Source organism: Gopherus evgoodei, chromosome 2 (assembly GCF_007399415.2).
Source record: "Gopherus evgoodei ecotype Sinaloan lineage chromosome 2, rGopEvg1_v1.p, whole genome shotgun sequence".
NCBI classification, from domain to species: domain Eukaryota; kingdom Metazoa; phylum Chordata; order Testudines; family Testudinidae; genus Gopherus; species Gopherus evgoodei.
This window is the reverse complement of record NC_044323.1, coordinates 212,466,092-212,474,755: the sequence shown is the minus strand read 5'-3', so window position 1 is coordinate 212,474,755 and position 8,664 is coordinate 212,466,092.

Genomic DNA, 8,664 nt, shown 5'->3' with positions numbered 1-8,664 from the left:
ATTTGCTGGCATTTTAATTACAGAAGGGGTGCTAGTTATTCTTTCTAGTGCTACCAAGAGACTATTGGAACGTGAGAGTATTTCTATCTTGTCTATTAGTGCACTTTGCTATTGTCCAGTTCTTACTGCCTTTCCCCATATTGCACCTTTTCCTTCTTCAGTTGCCCATTCACATTTTGTTGACTCTGGTGAGGGGTGGTCGTGGGAACTTAAGGTTTCTTTATCTAGAGAGAATATAAGAAAACATTTATGAGCATCTTCCGTAATAAACATTTTGCCTAAGTGATTTTGTGCAATAAAATGTATACCCTTATAGGTCCCACTACAACTTTTACTATTCTGAGTTTAGCACTTATTTCTGGAATTGTAAAGAAACACCCCACGTTACTATTGGCAATAGCCATTTGATTAGACTTGATCCATTGAATCATCATTTTTTCTTTCTTCACATCCAAATTTGCACCACCATTAGCAGAATCCAGTAGCCACAAATATCCAGTAGAGCTAGGATGAATAGAACTGCATCTTCCACCATCTGGCTTTTCTTGTCTGTAAGCTAGGAATAACAAAAGACCCTTTTTCCTTATAAAAGTATGTATTTATTTAATTAACCATTAACTTTATGAATATATATATATATATCATAATATTCTTATACTATTTTACCTATCTATAACTATACTATTCTAATTATTATTAAACTATTACTAATACATAGACTAACCAACTATTTTAATACAATAATACTATGACTACCTATTTTAACAACAATTTTTTTCCTTTTAATTGGTATCCCATAATATTTTATTTCACACATCAGACAATCCAATATTCCTATAATATCCGTGACGATTATTCCATACGATCATGCCCCCCTGGTCCATCATTCACTTGTCAAAATCTTACATTAATTGATATTGGTCTGATTAGGGAAATTGGAGTCTGTCCTCCTAATGCTCCCATAACCATACATATATATCATCCAAGGCATACTGCACAAGGTCAAAGTCTATCGCTGTGTTTAAAATTGAAATGTTAGACCCTGTATCTAGGTAACAGAGCATTTCTGCCTCTGCTGGATTAACTCTTATTAGGTTAAGATCTTCCAGATGGGTCCAAAAACAGCTGGGCTATCACCACGGGTAGTATCTGCTCATCCTCCTCTGGCTGTTTGTTTATACCACTATCCTCTTCTTCTATGGCATATTTATTAAGTGTATCATTTCTTGTTCATTTGATTCCAGGAGATCCTCAAACCACTCTCCTGCCATGCTTCCTTTCCTTTCTTACTCTTTCCTTTCTTTTTCTGTCTTTCTCTCTTTCTCTATTAAATTTAATAATTAAACAAAAAATTACCACACACATTTTATTTTTATTATTTTACACATATTTCGCCTTTTGAAAAAAGCTTAGTCTTATATTACTCTATTGCCCACAGAATGTTTTTTACAAGATCTATTGAGTATCGCAACACTTTGAGAATATCTACTCCTACTATTCAAAGTCCATTTACCCCAAGTTTCATGATTCCAAAATGCACATTCTTTACTTCTTCATTTCTGATGCTGACTATGTGTGGAACACGCGGTAGAATTTTCTTCTTATTCCCTGAATTTCTGCTGTTTCTGGAGAAGTATATCGGAGAAAGTCTGTTGTATTATATATATTATTTAACACTGAATATGTAGATCCTGTGTCTAAGTAATATAACTGTTGAATTTTTCCTTTGTCTGTATTTATATCTTCCATGCTGGTCTTTCCACAATGATGTTATAACTTGGGGTGGTTGTTCCATCACCTGACTTATCAGTGTTATTGTTTTATTGTTGGATTTGAGTTCATAGTTTCTATAACTGGTAGACTTTCAAAGAAGTCATTGAGGTCTTGTTCTGTGAATTTTGAAAATTCATACCATACTCTTTCATCCCATATTCTTTTTGAATTCCTTCCTGTTGCATTCTTTTTTATTCTATTCTTTTCCTATAAGAGAGATATTATTACTATTTTGATTCTCCCTTTCACCTTTTCAGTTGTGATGAATGGAACCATTTTGACACTTTTCTTCTTCCTTATTGGATATCTAATTGATATACCATGAGACTAGCTTTATTAACTGTTCTTACTGGTCCTATCCGTATTGGACTGAGCAAATGACCTTTTCTTTAACTCATCTATACATAACCATATCACCTATTTTCCAGTCTTGTGGGTGTAAGATTGGTCACATTTTCTTATCCATTTGTTGGATGTTTGCCTTCAGTATGATTGCCACCTGCTTATGTGTTTCAGCAATGGATTTTAACAATTGTTGCATCCATTGATCAGTTAATACTCCAGGTCGCAATTCATCTAGAGGCATTCCAATTACCCACCATTGCTCTGGCAATCTCATGTTTTGCCCAATCATGGCTTTAAATGGAGTTACTCCATGTGATGCTATAGTTCCTCTGATAGCTATTAATATTAGAGGCAGTTTTTGATCCCAATCTTTACCCTGTTGATTTACTACTTTTCTTAGGTCTGTTTTTAATGTTCTGTTCATTCTTTCTACTTGTTCTGAACTTTGTGGATGTCCAGCTATATGCAATCTTTGTTTGATGCCAAAAGCTTGACAGACTCCCTTTGTAATTTCCTCTATAAAGTGTGATCCATGATCTGAGTCTATCTTCCTGTGGCCTGCCGCTTCCCGCAGCTCCCATTGGCCAGGAACAGCGAACCATGGCCACTGGGAGCTGCGGGGGGCTGTGCCTGTGGATGGTCAATGTAAACAAAATGTCTTGCAACCCACCAGCCAATTACCCTGATGGGTCGCATGTCGAAGGTTGCCGATCCCTGCCCTACTTTGTAATTACATGGTCCACCAAAACCTTGGCACTGGTTAAAGCGGTATTGTTTCTTATAAGGAGTGCCTCTATCCATTTAGTAAAAGGATCTACTATTACCAGACAATATTGATTTCCCTTTGCAGTTCTTGCAAGTGTACCAATATAATCAATTTGTAATCTGGCCCAAGGACCCTCTATCTTTTGGTGCCCTAATGGTTCTTTTACTATTTTAGTATCTGCATTTTAGCTGCATAGGGTAAACAATTATGTATGTAGAGTATCAGAGGGGTAACCATGTTAGTCTGGATCTGTAAAAAGCGACAAAGAATCCTGTGGCACCTTATAAACTAACAGATGTATTGGAGCATTAGCTTTTGTGGGTGAATACCCACTTCGTCAGACACATATAGTGGAAATTTCCAGAGGCAGATATAAATATGCAGGCAAGAATCAGTTTAGAGATAATGAGGTTAGCTCAATCAGGGAGGATAAGGCCCTCTTCTAGCAGTTGAGGTTTGAATACCACGGGAGGAGAAACTGCTTTTTTAGTTGGCTAGCCATTCACAGTCTTTGTTTAATCCTGAGCTGATGGTGTCAAATTTACAAATGAACTGAAGTTCAGCAGTTTCTCTTTGAAGTCTGGTCCTGAAGTTTTTTTTGCTGCAGGATGGCTTCCTTTAAATCTGCTATAGTGTGGCCAGGGAGGCTGAAGTGTTCTCCTACAGGTTTTTGTATATTGCCATTCCTAATATCTGACTTGCATCCATTTATCCTTTTAGATAGGGATTGTCCAGTTTGGCCAATGTACGTAGCAGAGGGGCATTGCTGGCATATGATGGCATATATTACATTGGTGGATGCGCAGGTGAGTGAACCGGTGATGTTGTGGCTGATCTGGTTTTAGGTCCTGTGATAGTGTCACTGGGTGTAAATATGTGGGCAGAGATGGCATCAAGGTTTGTTGCATGGATTGGTTCCTGAGTTAGAGTTACTATGGTGTGGTGTGTGGTTGCTGGTAAGAATATGCTTAAGGTTGGCAGGCTGTCTGTGGGCGAGGACTGGCCTGCCTCCCAAGGCCTGCATTGGTGAGGTTTCAGCTGAGGACTCTAGGTGATGGCCAGTGGAGTTCTGTTGGTTTCTTTCTTGGGCTTGTCTTGCAGCAGGAGGCTTCTGGGTACACGTCTGGCTCTGTTGATTTGTTTCCTTATTTCCTTGTGCAGGTATCATAGTTTTGAGAATGCTTGGTGAAGATCTTGTAGATGCTGGCCTCTGTCTGAGGGGTTGGAGCAAATGCAGTTGTACTTCAGCATATATATTATATATGTATTGTTCTATATCTACTCTTATATTTGGCCACCATCCTGTCATTTGTAGCCTAGAAAGAGTTTTATCTATTCCCAAATGTCCATTATCATGAACTGAAGCTATCATTTCAGATCTGATTTCTGTTAGAACCAACCACATAGATATTATCTTCCGTTTTTGTAGATAACATCAATCCTGTCTCATGCTGTCAAATTTTCCATCTCTGATATGTTTCTTTCTACACTAATTTCTTTATCTCAGGATCCTTTCTCTGTAATGCTACTAAATCAATTTGTTCTATCTGTTCTTTTTCTACTTTAGTTATTGGGGCTGACTGGAACTGTGGTTGCCATACTATCCTCTCCTTGACTTCTCCCTTAGCCTATTCATCTGCCTTCCTGTTCCACTGAACTCCCTTAGCATTTTTCCTATGAGCTTTTACCTTGCCCATGAATACAGGCTGTGTTTTTTGCTGTGCTAAATCCCATAAGTAAGGTAAATTTTCAGCATGTGCAATGGGTTTGCCATCTGCTGATTTTATTCCCCTCTTTTCCCATTGAGGTATCTAATCTACTATGGCTCTTAATATCGGAGTCTGTGAAAATAGCCACAGTCCTATCCATTGGCATATTTTCCAGTGCTACTGCCACAGCAATAATTACAGCAGCTCGTGCTGAATGTGGAAAGCATTGTCCCTTTAAAAACCTTCTCACTGGATAGTCTTACTGCTGCATATCAAGTATATGGTTGTCCTTCCTCATAATAACTGGACCCATCTAAGAACCAAAATACATCTACATTTTCTATTATTTCATTTAGTATTGCTCCACCTTAGAACAATATAGGTCCTTCAGGAGGAATTTCTGATAAGGGACACTTGTGCTGTTCTCCTTCAATTATGAGGCCATAGGGGACTTGAGATAAACATGGGACTTTTTCCATGCTCACATTTTTATTCAGCAAGGCTAGTGTCCATTTTGGTAATCTGGGACTAGAGACATGCCCATCATTATTTATTCCTGTTAACAAATATTTTACAGGTTAATGGGATGTTTTTAGGAGCACTGGGGATAATCCGACTAAATATTCCCAATGTTGCAAAGCCCAAACTAAGGCTGACACCTCCTTTTCACAAGATGTGAGCCCTTGTTCTGCTCCATTTAAGATTTTAGAAGCATATGCCCTGGCCAAAGACCTGTACTATGGTCTTGACTAACAACTGCATTAATTCTAGTACTGGTGGTTGCTAGTTGAAGTACAAAAGGTTGCTCTACGTTTGGGTATGCTAAGGCTGGGGCTCATGCTAATGCCTGTTTAAGTTGAGTTAAAGCTTTCTTCTGTTCCAGTCCCCATTCCCACTTATTACCTTTATTTAATAACACATAGAGCAGACTGGCTTTTTCTTTTTCATAATTTTCTATAAACCCCCTCAAGAAATTAATCATTCGTAGCAATGACCTTAAAGTTGATATATCTGTGGGGGCTGGTAATTTTTGCAGTAATTCCACCCTTTTCTTATCTGGTGACCGTCCTTCCTGCCCCAATGTTACTCCTAAGTAATTTACTTGTTGCTGACATTTCTGGGCCTTTTCTAGGCTAACTTTGAACCGTATTTCCTTTATTTTCTGTAGAACCTGATTTAATATCTCTAGATTTTCTTTCTTAGTTTTAGTACTAATAAGGATATAATATGTAGATGATATGATGTTATCCTTATTGGGCATTTTGTCCCACATCTTAATCACATGCATGTGACAGACAGCAGGACTATTATGGAAACCCAGTTCTGGTGGTATCGTCCTTGAAACGTAAATTCAAATTTATACCAAGAATCTTGATGTAAAGGTATAGTAAAGAACATATTTGTCAAATCTAGAACTGTAAACCATTGAGCTCATCCCATAATAGAAGCTATTACTTCTGGAAATTTAGCTACCACTGGAGCAGTCATTGGAGTTACTTTGTTGAGTGGTCTGAAATCAATGGTTAACCTCCAGGTTTTACCATCTGATTTCAGAATTGGCCAAATGGCTTCATTATATGTACTTTGCTGTTCTATTATGACTCCTTGCTCCAAGAGCCCTTGAATAGTTTTCATTAGACTAGGTTCTGCTTCTCTGGGATACTTAAACTGCTTTTGGTGTGGGGGATCAGGTCCAGTAATTAAATCTTCTGCTTTAATTTCCCCACAGTCTACTTAACTGGTGGCTGTAGCAGGTTGGTCACCCCGCTCCTGCCCTGAAGGGCTTAAAACAGCCCTGGGAGAGGGATGTGGTAGGGGAAAAGCTGGGCTCACTGGGGGAAGCAGCCAGAGGTGGGGCCACACCCCAGTCAGACCACAGCTGGCCCTATAAGAGGGCTGAGAGGCAGAGACAGAGACATTCTCTCTTTAGCTTTTTAGGAGAGAAAGACCTGGCTGCCTGGGAAGCTGAGGAAGGTACTTAGGATGGAGCAGTGCTGGGGAAGGGCAGAGGGAGCTGGGGAGCTCCAGCCTAGCAAAGCCCCAGGCTGCAGACAGAGTTAAGGGCCCACCATAGAGTACTAGAGCTGCAGAGGGGCAGCCCAGGAATAGGCAGAGGCAGCTGGTCAACCCCCCCCTTGCCGATGATGAGTGGTTTATAGACTGCAGTCTGCCCCAGGAAGCGGGGGCTCGATGATGACTGGCAGTAGCCACTGAGGCAAGGTGGGGATAGGAGTTTGAGGTTCCCCTGGGAGGGGAGACCCAGAAAGAGGGGGTACTGTGGTGGGCAGAACCCCGCGCAAAGGGCACTGGGGTCTGGGAAGGACACAGGGCCAGTGGCAGGTGAGACACTGGCCCACAGAGGGCACTCCAGGCTGGAAAGGGCTAATTCCCTGGATGATCAGCAGGAGGCGCCGCACCAGTGAGTCGTCACAGTGGCCCAAACTTCTTTAAGCTTCTTTGCAATTTCTAGTACTTCTACTGGCCAGTTGGACCATTCTGTTTCCTCAGCACCTTAAGGGTAGCTAACATGTATTTTGTTTCAATAAGAATTGGTTGGTCTAAGACCTTTGTTTTATCAAGAGACATTTCTCATAATACTTTATTTACCAAATCTATTATTAAAGTTTTAAAATATATCTATACCTATTATTCCATCTCCATCCAGATTTATTAAACCAAATAGTTCCCTTCCTTGTTTTGTTCCTAGCTGAAAGAAAACTGGAGGGCCGAATGGCACCTTACTCTTTGTTTCATTAAATCCTTACAACTTTTTTTTATTATTACTGGGGGGTCCAAATAAATTTGTTTTAGTACTAACTAAAGAAAATGCGGCACCCGTATCTATTAACATATTTTGTCCATGTGCTCCCTTATTAAATTCCGCACTGGGTTTCCCCCAATTATCTGATTTAAAATGTGCCACAAAATCAGCATGATCTTTTGCTCATATCAGAAAAAATAAGAGGGTGTCTGGCTTGCCTATGCCTGATATTTGGGACATAGTGAAGCCATGGGTATGCTCCTTTCATGGTTGGCTAATCTGCAAAGCAATTCTTCAGTAGGTAATCCATTAATTTGTTCTCCAGGTTTGTACTGTAATAATTTTCTTCAAACTCAATTTCTTCCTAAGTCACCAACTTTTCTCTTTTTGTAAGCAACAAACTTTTTATTTTTGTTTTTTTTCTCTTAATTTCTCTTTATTTTGTTTGCTTTGCTGGTTTCCTTTTCCTTGTGGACCATTATTGGAAAAGGTCACCTCTGATACCTTATCTTTTCTTTGGGAAGATAACATGTTTCTCATCATATTTTCTTTTCTTTCAAAGGCTGGAACATTTCCCTTTGTATTTCATACAGTCTTTTCACTTGTTCCTCCATTTCCTGTAATGCAGTAGTTTCTGGATAGTCAGAAACCATAGCCATTCTTAATGCCAAATTAAATCCCAACAATAAAGCTCTTTTAAATTGTATTACATCATATATTATTACCCCACCCACTCAGATAATCCCAGAGTGTTTACACAATAATTTCTTTCTGGCTACCTATGGCTCTGGTCTTTCTCTTGGTGGTTTTTCCCTATGGAATCACATAACTGGGTTGTCATTAAGGAAGAAAAAATTCAAGATTTCTTCTTCTATCATGTTTTTATCTCTTTGTCCTCCACCTCGTATTTCATAGGTATGTCCTACAAAATCTTCTGTACTTATACATTCTTTTATTAGAGCTGAGAAGTCACTCCATTAACTCAGGCATTCTTGATGCCTTAGCTAATCATCCAAGTACTGTACTTCTAGTTAGGAGACCCATAGACTTTCCCAAAGCCCTAATTTGTTCTGGGATATATGATCTTCTCTTCACTCCTCTTGTCCTCATAGTTTTAATCACTGTAGTTGTAATGATTGGAGCCATAGGAGGTGGTCTTTGTAGTTCTATAAAGTCCTGGGAGAGGTTCCTTGAAATAGCAATAACAACAAGGAACGTACAAATCCTTCTCATCTGACTCTATTCCTTCACCACTCCGAGATTTTATCGCTGCTATTCCCCCTTTACTGACTCTTAATTCCTCCTGTAGT